This window comes from Grus americana, chromosome 4, assembly GCF_028858705.1.
Source record: "Grus americana isolate bGruAme1 chromosome 4, bGruAme1.mat, whole genome shotgun sequence".
In the NCBI taxonomy this organism is placed as follows: domain Eukaryota; kingdom Metazoa; phylum Chordata; class Aves; order Gruiformes; family Gruidae; genus Grus; species Grus americana.
In genome coordinates, this window is record NC_072855.1 from 81,611,314 (window position 1) to 81,623,827 (window position 12,514).

The following is a 12,514-nucleotide window of genomic DNA, read 5'->3' on the forward strand; positions in this document are numbered from 1 at the left end:
ACAAAGCGCGTGGATGCAAACCAAGCTGTGAGATCTAGCCTCTGAGCCAAAGAGCAGCATCTGGCTCGGGGTCTTCGACCGCGCGGAGAGCTGAAAGGTGTTACCTTCCCCGCTGAAACCACCGCCTGGGCAAGGCTGGCTTGCCGAGTTTCAGTCCAGGCAACACAGGGCAATTCTGGCAGCAAGACAAGTAAGTTTTCTGGCGATACCTGCAACATAAGCTAGGTGGTGGAAGCAGGGACTGGGTTACTAGGTCAAAAAAACCCCCCAAAACCAAACACACGTACATCAAGCATGTCATTCCACAATGAAACACACACTCTTCTTTTTTTTTTTTTTTTTTTTTTTTTTTAAAAAAACCCCACAGTTTGCATTTGCAGAGCACAGGATCAGTCAACACAATGAGATAATAAAACAACCAATATAATTCTATCCCAAGGGAAATGGCAAAAAGGAGGAAAAGAAAATTAAGAGTAGCTTTCCTTCGAGTGCTTGTAGGATGTCTGAAATCCTTCTGGTGACTAGCAGCTAGCGAGGAGGCTGGGGATCTCATCCTGCTTCTCAGCAATGCGTCCCAAATTTTCCTCCTCCTTCAGCTTTACATAAACCACACATGAATTCCGCGCACACAATATGAAATAACTGGAAGTCAAAAGGATCCACGCAAAAATTTAGTACTCAAAAGAGAGGAAAAATTGGCGCTCTGCTTTTTCAACTTGCCAAGTTAAAGGAATGTTACTGAAGACTCTCTTACATAAATGTTCCTTGACCTCTCAGTGAACCAACAGGTCTTAAAAACTGCATTAGCCAAAGCAAATTCCCATAGCAAACACAACATCGAGCCGAGTGCACCAGATTTTTCTCTCCGCAGCACAAAGAAAACTCCGAGCCCCAAAATGGCAAGTTAGCATTTCCTGTTTGGGTCTAACTGAGTCCAATCAACTAGCTGTGAGCAGTTGCCAGTATCTAGACAGCAGACCTGGACTACACCACGCTGACTCCTCCCGAGTCCTCTCCCAGCTGGCCAGCAGAAGGTTCCACTATCGTGCCTAGCAATAGGGATCCACAGGTCCTTCTGCCTCTGGACAAAGCTCTCGCCATACATCCAAGTCCTATGTAAGATGTAGCTAAAGCCGGTGGTATCTGTGTTCTCAGTTTAAGAGAAGTACGGAACGCAGCCCAGATTACTGCTGAACAACCTATCGCTCCTCAAGTGGGTCAGCGAGCGTTAGAAAAGCCATCCTACGAGGCCAGTCTGGATAGGAGCACGCGTGGATGCTGCTGAGACGTTCCGGATGCTGGCCTATTGTTAGTGTTCTCCTGTTCATACAAAGCAATAACGTCACATAATAAAGCAACAGATACACAAGCAGCTCAGGAACAGAAAAGAGAACCAACACCGTGCCCGTCAGCGCGGCACAGTTCGTTACACGTGTTTTAGATATCCTTTCGAACCTAAGCATCTGCCATACCTCCTCCTTCGCAGCAAGTCCTATAACCCATCTCATCCGCGTGCGGCACAGACGCGGTCCAGCTTCCTAGAGAGATTCCCGTACTACCTATCCTCTGCGCTGCCCACGTTAACACCACCAAAGCCAGGGAACGGTCAGCCACTCCAGCACAGAACCTCCCTTCTGCTCTGGGGCTTCCTGACCTACTCACCAGGTTCCTTTCAACTTCATTCTCTACAGCACGTCCAAGAGCCTCACGCAGTACGTAAACCCCTGAACATCAATTATCCTGCGCACTGAGGCAGAACTGCCAAGAATAAAACAGTCCCTGGGTGTTTAACGCTGCATCGTAACATATATATACGCAGGGACGAAGAAAACTGCACAGACGACTTCAATTCTGTAATTTAAATACTCAGCTCTGCAAAGCAAGGAGCTTTTAACAGTTTTTGGCAAGCATATGTGTATCCTTAGGTCACATTTCCTCTTCAGGTCTTCAGTAAGATACATATCAACATACAGTCCATTCAATAAAACTAACTAACTAAATAAAAATAAATATTGGTAGGTATCACATAGATTGTGATTTGAAGGTCACCTCTTCCTTTGCTTTCAAAATTACAGTGGTAGCAAAACAAGCATAGGTTATGCTGAGAAGAGGATTTTTACGGAAACAGAATCATCTAGGTTTCTTTTATGACATGCCAGAGCGACAGCATCAGACACAGAAGTTTCACCATTTAAGTTCCACGCTACAATTTTATCAGCAACCCTGCAGTCAGCAAGAATGGAGATAGAGTGGAAACGATATAATACCGGCCTTTTGCCAAAATACCTCGAGCAAGTCTGGGAACAGGAAAAAGCTATATGAATCTAAGGAAGCTTTATACCAATTTAATGTTGGATCCCATGAATACCGTACTCTCGTTAAAAAAAAATCCAAGCACCACAAAACCAATCTGTACCTGGATCGGTCGTAAACATACAAAAACCGCACGACAGCCAAGCCTCACATGAAAACCTACGTGGATTTTCAAGACAGAAAACAGCTTCTAACCACTACAGCAAAAAAATAATTGCCAAATCTTTTATTTTTATTAGCAGCTCCTCCTTACTTAATTTTTTCGTGAACAACTGCATCAAAACACATTTGATGCAAAGAACTGTCGGAGGGTGTCCCATTAGAGAGAGCGCAACAGTGGTGTTTCCTGCTTTGGGAAAGTGGAGAGAGACTCCAACAAGCAACAGGAGCTGAGAAAAAGTATAAATTTGTCCACGGACTAAACCGCTCGAATGAGCCAGGCTACCGCGCGAAGGGCCGCGTGGTCGGGTTAAACCACGGCAGTACCGTAACCTGGATGAGACCCGGGCTACACCCTGGCTGAAGCCGTACTGGAGAGAGATGCGACAGAGAAGGGAAGCATCCTGTCAGCAGGGGTCTGAAGGATGCGAGTTCACACGTTTGCCTCAGGCCACTGAACAAGTGGCTGCCATGAAATCCAGTTTCTGTCACTTATGTTACCTCCCATGGCAAGATTAAGCTACATACGTTAATATGTCATAAAATCATTTTGCAATCACACAGATGCACCAATCTAGGGTGATAGTTACACGTCTCAGGAGGTGAATTCATGCCACATGTATCATTAATGAAGTTCCCTGAGTCAATTCCTTAGAGCAAAACTGTCTTCTGCACTTAAGAAAACAGCTCTTTGGAGTCACATTGTTTCCAGGGTTCAGCAGACTCCTGTGACATGCGGTAGAAAAACTTCTCTTGCCTGTCCTCGTGATGTGAAGGAGCACAAAAACCATAAATGAAACTTGATTTCAAAGTTCCTTAATTAGTTCTGTTTATAGGCCCCCTACACAAAGCTTCTACGGCACCAGAATCAGGCCTTTCACATAGGCTTTTTAATAGTAAACGCAAAAGCCAATTTATCGGTGTTTTGTTGTCATTCATTTGACCAGTTACCTTAACGGTGGAGTAGCATATCAGAATGGTGCGAGAAAGGGTTAAGCAGCTATGTTACATACACCCAAATAACTCGAGGGTGGAAAGCACTGAACATGTGGAGCCCATTTGCAGACGTACATTAGAAAACAATAACAGGGATAAATGACAGACCCAGCTCCCGAGCATGCAGTTCCCACTTGGAAGTCGTTAGCATATTTACTCTGTCGCAGCAACACGAACGGCATGTCCACGAGTACTCAAGGAATATTGCAAAGGAAACGCTGACTATACACACGACTACTGTGTCACGGCACATATATTTCTTCCCGGCACAAGAAGCCTTCTAAGGATTCCAGGCCTCTCAAAGAGGCACAACGTTTTATTAAAAGACAGTCTTTGTAGCCAAAGACTTGACAAAAACGTTGCGTAATTTTGTCTTGTTCCCTGTAAACAGGGCCAGTGGAAAACTGTATTCTAAAGCGGTTCTTTTTTTCTCTTGAGCACGTGAAAGTACTACTAGGCTTTAATTACTTAGATTCTCCTACAAGTCCAACCAGTGCCAAGCTGCAGAAGCCTAGAAATATCTGTGCACCTCTCATTTTACATCAATCTCTGTATTACAAGATCTAGAATCGCCCTCGTGCAAATAAAGTACACCTACGGCCCAGGAAGCACAACCCCCACGTCCATAAAGCGTTACTCAGAAACGTACGCGTCGCTGTTGCTGACTTTGACCCTCGGTGACCACGTTCTCGACGCTTGCCCTGACTTCGAGGGGGCAGGGGAAGAGCACTACCCCATCCAACCGCTACGCTCACCACTGCCCCACTCTCCAAATATCAGAAACCTGCCCCGGTTTTACACGAGGACTTTCCCTCTGGGGCAGGGTTTCAAGAGTTGCCATGCTGGTGCTATTGCAGTCTCGCACGCCTTCCCTGCTGCTTTTGTCACGGAAAAGAGCTGCAGAGCACTCTTCTTGTACGCAAGTCGCAGAAATGTGGCTTACCAAAGCACAGCGCACGCTCAGCGTCCTTGTCACCAGGACAGAGCTAACCGCTCCAACGAGACGGCCGCTGGGCAGACAGATTTGGTGTGAGTAGTTAGTATGTCAAAGATCGCTCTCACAGTCCCGGGGAATTGCTTCTAAAGGTGTACAGCTCTTTCAGGTAGACTAGCAATTATCCACCGCTTCCCTGCCAAAGCAAGAGCGATGCCCTAGTTTCACCAGAAGCCTCGTGCACGCATACGTCCCTCACCCAAAAGAAACGCATAGAAACCCAGCATTCTCACCTGGACCGAGGGGTTGTTGACACGGACCACAGTGGCGAGCCGGCAGAAAAGGTCCCTGGATGCGGATATTCGCTCCTAGGGCTCTTCTGCAGCGTTCGGGGATGGGGTCCCGGAGCCATGGCAGAGGTCTCTCTCTTGCCCAGACTCTCCCGTGTGACAGCTCTGGAACATCGGACACGGATGTCAAAGGGGAGCCAGTACTTGGAGCCTCACAGAAACTGCCTGTGTCTACTGTGGTAAATGAGCTCTCTCTTCTTACAGCCGGGTTTCCTTATTTAAAGTCTGTGGATGAACGGTATCTTGTTACGGCTTTGAACCAACCAAAAATACACCCGATTTCACACCACCTTGAAAAAAGGACCCCCAACACACAGGACGGTTATTTACCAATGACTGGAGGCAGCAATGCAGTGTCTGGCTGGTGGTTACTGCTACTAATACCATATTCCATCACACGTAAAAAAACCCAGCATATGTTTTCATTATTCTAGGTGTGTTATCACCTTCAGGAACATCTTCTGACATTTGCATTTGAGTTTGGCAGAGTCTCTCCTGCTAAGACCGAATAAACAAAAGGTGTTCCCATGTGTATGGAAAGTGCGTCTGTGGAAGGATGAATTTAGTCAAGTGAAGCGTAAAAAAAAATATATTAAAAATCAACTGACTTGGCTAAGATCCTCCTGGCACAACTTTGGAACGGGCTCTGAGCTCCATTAGCATGCACCAGTTTAGCTAAAGAACGGGTCTGCGTTTGTTCGTGGGGGGAAAAGTTTCAGTTAGTGGACCTTCGCTTCACCGTCCTCTTTTCACTGCAAGCGAAACTGAATTAGATTATATTGCATCTGTTGCAGCCTAAGAGTTACGTATCAAAGGGCAAGCACTAACTGGGCGTGAGGCCGCACGCTCGTTTGGGCAATCGGCCTCCATTTTTCAGGTCAGAAAATGAGTGAATTGTAAGAAATAAAAAAGTAGTGATCAATTTTTTGAAAGGGGACCACAAAGCTTTCACAACGAGGTCTAGAAAATGCTGCCTGACTGCAGGTCTGTAGCACGTCATGGTGATGCTCATCCAAATAGAAACGAGGAACGTCAGAAACCATTAAAACCCGGGGGTGGTGACGGCCGTTCTAATGCCAGCAGAGTCAGTCACACAACAGCTCCTTCGCTCAGGCCTGCACCACAAATCTGTGGTTTGCGTTATTTAATGCCATAAGGACATCATCTCGCCTCATAGAGCTTGGAGGAGAAATATTATAAAAGCCCAAAGTACCAAACAAATTTCATTTGGCCAGGCTATCAGAATTAGTTTTCCGTATCTTTAGGATATTGAAAAGACTATATTGCGGTCAAGTCCTCACTTCTGCACTTCAGCACCTCCCAGACTTCAGCCTGATTTTCCACAGAGATCGTCAATCCAAACTTTGAATTATCACAAGAGCCAATAGCTTGTGACAGCAAATAACACGACACATGCTTACCCCCGAGCCAGAGTGTTCTTTCGGGTCCATTCCTTACGGGGGTTGGCGGCACTGTAAAGGTAACCATGCCAAAGCTCCAAGTTCCCGCAGTCCGTCCGCTACATCCAGTTCTGCCATGCCACGCTCATCTCTACGTCGCCACGCTGGAGCAAAGAGCAGCAGAGTGAGTACCTGCAGCAGCAGCCCTTCATAAAAGCAACTACGCTGCACTAAAGCATTTTAAAGCATCGCTGCTCCTATTTTCTCTTGATTTCTACAATTAGTTCATTCCAAATCATCTGCATCCAAAGGGGAAAAGGTCACCATATATTTTTAAAAAATTGCAGTCATGTGCATAGTCAATCTCTGGGGACTTGTTGCTGAAATCATTACTCTAAATATCTCCAAACAAAGCTTATCTCTCAGCTTTCCTGTAGTAGCATATAAAGTGGAAAAACGCAAGCATAGCAAAGCTTTTATTATCCAATTAATCTGAGGTGGTTTACATTGTGAAATCAAAGAGAATTATTAGTTGCCCTCTCTGGAGCGAGCACTTACACAGGCTGTAGCTAAACAAAAGCCATGAACTGCCCAGCGATTACAGAAAAAACCAGAGCTTCTGAGCAAACGGCACCACTTGGGAATCGACAGACCCGGTTCCAGTCCCCTGCTATTTTCCTTCTGACAAAGCCGGACCTTCGCTGTTTACAAAAGCTGATAGGAACCCTAGCGACTCAACTGTAATTCTGGCGACGTATTACAGAAATTTCTAGAAATAAGGAACAGAAATATTTTCAAACAGGCAAGCGTCAGAAATATGTAGTATTTTAATCAGCAAACAACGTGAACCACATAGATACCTACAGAAAAAGGTAAAAAGCACGACTCCTGGCTTGAACACTGAGTAGCAAGAGAAAGAGATTTAAAAAATAAAAAAAAAAAAATTTAAAAAAGTGTCGTAAGAAGGCTGCCTTTTTACAAAAAAGCTAACGTAACGGTATGAAAAAACCCCCACACGTTATTTACTGTTGCTTCAACTGCAAAATTAATTAAGGCATTCAAATTATGAACTGTCAGGTAGACAAATGAGTCTATGAAGCTCAACTCTTCAAAGAAAGGAACTTATGGATGGGTGTGCTCACCTTAATCTGTGCTCAATTTAGACACCAAACTTAGAGAGCCTTCCCGAAAAATCCCTACCCAAACCAAAAGCCCACAGCAGCACGGGATAATTGGGCACACCGAAAATCAATCAAACACGTCACGGTGACATGGGTGAAAAGCACCGATCCCTTATTATGAACTCACGTGGGCGATTTACCAGTGTTCAGACGTTTCTGGCAGGTTAACTTTGTAGCTTCAGGCTGCCAGCACGCAGTGTCTTTCTGCGACTAACGTTTCGCTGGCTCTAGTATCATCCGTCCTCCCACAGCTGGCATGACGCTGGCAAGGAAAAGCCCTGAGGTCTCAGCATAAACTCCGTATTTCTGTGCTCTAATTTGACGAAATGCAATTGCATAGTCCAGCTTGATCTAGACCGCACTTGTACCGCTGAGAGATCCAGCGATGTCTAGTTGTAGTATCATGAAATCATGGCCTAAACTGGTTCTAAATCTACAAAATCGAGGGGAGGGGAAAAAAAATTTAAAAAAGGGATTAAGGACATTCTCTCTGCCACTTTTTGTGGTGCAAATTCCCCATCGGCCTGCTCCCCTCTCTTTTAAGATAATACTAACTTGTGACCCCTCAAAATTTAAAACTAGAGCAACAACCCTCACTTAAGAGAACAGCAGCTGCCGTTACTCTTAGCACCATGCTGAGCTTCAAAGGAAGGAGGAGTATTTTATTTACTGTTAGAAAAAAGTCAGTCGGTTCAATACAGGTAGCCCAGCAATGACGAGTGAAAAAAGAAAGAGCCGGCGGGCCACAGGGCTGCCAGAACGGCCGGCTTTGCAAAGCCAACTGGGCCACAGAGGGATTGTCCCGAGCCCTGCCCATTCCCATTCGGCACCCTCAGCCCACAAAGGGAGCAGCTAGCAAGTTCTTGTCATTGCTGTCAACATCGGCAGTGTTAAACAGTGGGTTACTTCAAAGGGACACGGCAACAAGGTGGAAAAGCAGGGCAGGCTGCAAAGGGATGGGCTGATTAAGCTCTGAAACAGCACCCGGGTGAAAGACAGAAGAAGAAAACTGTTTTGATCGAGGCTCTGCCTGCTCACCCTTGATCTTAGACCCCTGGCAGAGCTAACAACCCGAACTAGAGCTTGAGCACCCCCGTGTGCACAGCAGCGTCTTCACAAATACTTCAGCACTTCTCTCTTTCCAGAAACCATGGGACTCAAGTGCCAAAAATGACACTTTGCCCTTGAAAAAATCCTTGCGCTTCAAGGAACCCACCCTAATAACTCAGCTTTGAATTAGGAATTTGGATTCTCCAGGAAAACAACCACAAAGAACAACCAGGTGGACTGGCAGAGCGTCCCGTTCTCTGGCAGAGCACGGCGCTCCCCTCTAGCACCCTGCAAACCGTTTTACAGCATCCTGACATTTGCGTCTTGACTGGGACATGGACCCGCTCCTCCTCCTTACAGTATTTCAAGCTAAGAAGCAGAGGGAAGCTAAGAAGGAAACTCTCTCCCTCTTTCTAAAATCTCAAATCTTTTATTACGAGGGGGTTTTGGGAATTTACTTATAACTTCTTTGGTTTCAGTAAAGCCAGAATGGGAAGCATGTAGAATAGGTGAAGAAACACTGAAGCCAAAGAGAGCAAGGTATCCCATTACTTGAATAACATAGTCTCATCCAGAAAGAATACTATACAGTCTTTTCCAAGACGCTTCAGTTTTGTTTCTCCGAAAACACAGCAAGAGCTTTTCTGCTTTCTCCTCCAGAAACCACCTCACTTGTGGAAAGCTCACCCTCTAACAGGAGACGGCCACTTGCAAGGTCGCTCTCACACGGTTTGCACAAAGTCTCGAGCAGACGTCTGAGCGGGACGGCTGCCTTTCCACAGCTGACCCGTCGCCGCATCTTCCGTTGCTCCAGCCTCGTCTCATCAACGTGGACCAAAAACAAAAGAATTACGTTACTGTAGGCATGTATCGTAGGAAAGGAAACAGCAAAGCTCTGATCCTCTTCGCAAGAAAAAGCATCGAAGATCAAGATGAGGATTTTAGTACAGACAATATATTTTAACAGAGTAGGTACCACGGCTGAGAAAGGAGGTAAGCTTTTGGGCACGCAGCCTTTTTTCCAGGTCAAAACTATTAAAGCTAGCAAGCATCGCAGCCCTGTTTTCTAAGTTTAGGCGTGTTTTCAAGACAGAGAATCACACCTACGTGACCTGCAAAAACTTAGGCTTTTAAATTAACACTAAACTAAGGTGGTGAGTACGCGCCACGCGCATGAGCAGGCTCTCCTGGCTACGTGCAGCTAAAGGAAAGCCCACCTGTGCTGGCTAGGCAGGGGCTCACGCTGCCTTAGAAGTGGGGATTTTTTTTTTTTGCATTGCACGTTGACGATATTACCAACAAAACAAGATTTTCCATTACCCCCTCTCATTTTCACCCTCCGTCCTCTCGACTTGCCTTTGCACAATTATGTTGCATTAGTATTAACGAATGCTTCACAACGGCTTGGAAAGTTCCTGTGCGTGCTCCGCCTTACGGCTTTGGAATAGAAAAGCAATATAGACACTGACAGCTCCAACTTCTAGTCCATACGGGATCTGTGCCAGGATATTTCAGCAATTCTGCGTTCTATCAGAACAGAACCCATTCAGGGAACTTGTACTTTGTCGATTCCGGTCCCTCGCGTTTAGTGTCCCTCCCAGGCAGCTGCTGTATTTCAACAGCCCTCTTCCAGCCTCAGGTTTCACCCGCAATAATGCCCTAAGAAATCCACCTCCAAATACGGTGAGCGGAGGAACCGTATTCTCTTTTAACTTGCACGGGCAGACCTTGGGTGCGATTTGGTAAGGTAAGCGGAATTACAAGGGTGTAAACTAAACATGAATAAATGGAGAACCGAGCACGTAGATTAACAGACGAGGGCACCCACACGCTGCTAGATCAGCACCGACAATTTGCTCCCATGGCGGACGCAATCAAACTGACTGGCAAAGTTCGTGCTCAAGTTTTATGCCAATGAAAATTTCCATCTGCACCAATTGCCACGCTTATGTGCGGCGCACAAATTGCTCAGGCCTGCAATGGACTATTTGTGATAGAGACAACAGTTGACAAAAGCCCCAGACGAAGGCGAGGAATAAGCCGCTTGAGTTCAGCACAGCGATCTTTCTGCCGCAAACGGATTCGTGGGCATTTCGCAAATAAACAACAAACAGTCAAATGGTACCTGATATATCAAATTCATTGCTACAAAGCATTTAATATAAATGCTGATCACAGCTGGCAACAGAGGCCACATTCAAATCGGTGCCTGACGAGTATTTGCTGGGGCAGCCGTTACGCACGCGCCTTTCCCAAGGCAAGGATCTGCCGGCTCTTCAGCACACGCACGATTATCTGCGTATAGGAATAGCTGTTTAGGAAAACACGCGGTGTACACGTATCTATGATCTGTAACTCTACTGAACATGCTGTTTCTCCTCATGTACACGTGCCACATATTGCTTGCTCCAGCAGAGACGTGATACCAAAGAAAACAAAGATGCTTCTCCCTCCAAACCCTAGGGCTACTCGAATCGTAGAAAGCAGCAGACTTTCAAACAGACCCAAGAGAAGGGCACATCTAACAAAGCCAGTTTCACGTACTAAACATTTGGTGTCCGACAGAGCTGTTAACCTGGCTGAGGCATTTTTCAGGCCCTCCTTATGCTTCCCAAGAAAAGCCCATGGTATTTTTTTACTACAAAAAAGACAGATCTGGTTTAAGGCCCTGCCCCGTTCCAGAGCTGAAGAGACAAACCCGTTCCAGATGAACTGTCGCAAGGAAGGAATGGCAAGGGGACTGTTCTTGAGCTGCACGGAGTACCGACTCCCTCTACTGCCAGCTCACCAGCCAAAAAATTCACTCCACTGGAGACAAAACGACAGCATGACATTCAGACAGCTCTGTAACACCCTCCAACCATCTAGAAACAATTTCCTACATCTGCTGCAACCCTGGAAAGGGCTTTGTCATATCAATTCTGACCCCATGCCGTGATCTCCGTACCTGTGGCTTGGAGTTGTTTGGTATCGTTAGATAAGACGCTTTTCGCTGCCTCGTTAAACTTGCAGCTTTACACGCACAAGTTCACACTTGAAGGTCTACGCGCATACGAAGATCCTAGCAGCACACAGATGTAGCCGTATCATTGATGTTCTGAGATTCATGACAAGAGAGCAACAACATCTCCACAGGTAAAGCAGCCACATCCGTACCAGCGCAGCGTTATTACTATGAGGACATCTGCACTTTTGCTCCAGAATTGCCTTGCTCAGCCAGAACCACTATCTCCCCCGCCTGTACGGTTCCTGTTGCGTGAGCAAAGCTCTACCCGGCAGGCAGAACATTCCAACGTATTGTCAGCAATACCCATTAACGTCCTCAGATGGAAAGCCGACTTTTGAAACCCTTTCAAAAGCCTAAATGTGTTCGCCAAGGTGCCAAAAAGCAGCTGTAGGAGAACCGGGATTCTACACTTCCATCACACAACCACCCGTGAAGCGGCTGACGCAGGAAATGGGTGGCAAGGTTAACCCGTGCCACGATCGGGATCGCCGAGCACGTGGTGCAGTTAGTTCTCCTGCAGTTTCACTAAGCCATCACCACGACTCAAATAAATGCTTCAAATCCTGCGTTAAAAATGTCGCTTCCAATTTTTGTTAATTTAGCTTTGAAGCAGCACCTTGGAATCTTTTAAAAACTTCAAATAAGTAATTCCTCGCTCTTGTTCTAGGCCCATCGGCCGATAGCCCCTACAGCTACAGGAAAGCGCTAAAGTCCCGATACAGAGCTAGAAACAAACCGCATGCAACAACACTGCTTGCTTTGTTTGTCTCGTGACCTTGAAACCCAAATTACGGCTGTCTTTAAGACTTCAGCATGATTAGTCAGCACTCGGTATCAGCGCTACTTTTAACACAAATAAAAATCATCTGGAAAAAGCGCACTCTGACAGCAGTAATACTTTCTTACTGGAGTTCAAGTTCCCCAGCTGCCACTGCTTTTCATCTGAACATCACCAACAAACATGAAACCGTTTTCTTAAAATCACCGAAGAGCGGAGAAAGGCTACAAGGCAGACGGGGGGCGTGTGTGGGTGTAGATGCACGCCTGAAGGTACAGATACTGTCTCTCTACAACAAAACTCGGTTTTGCCCCTGTCCAGCCCTGTTGTCTCCTGCTTACGAAGG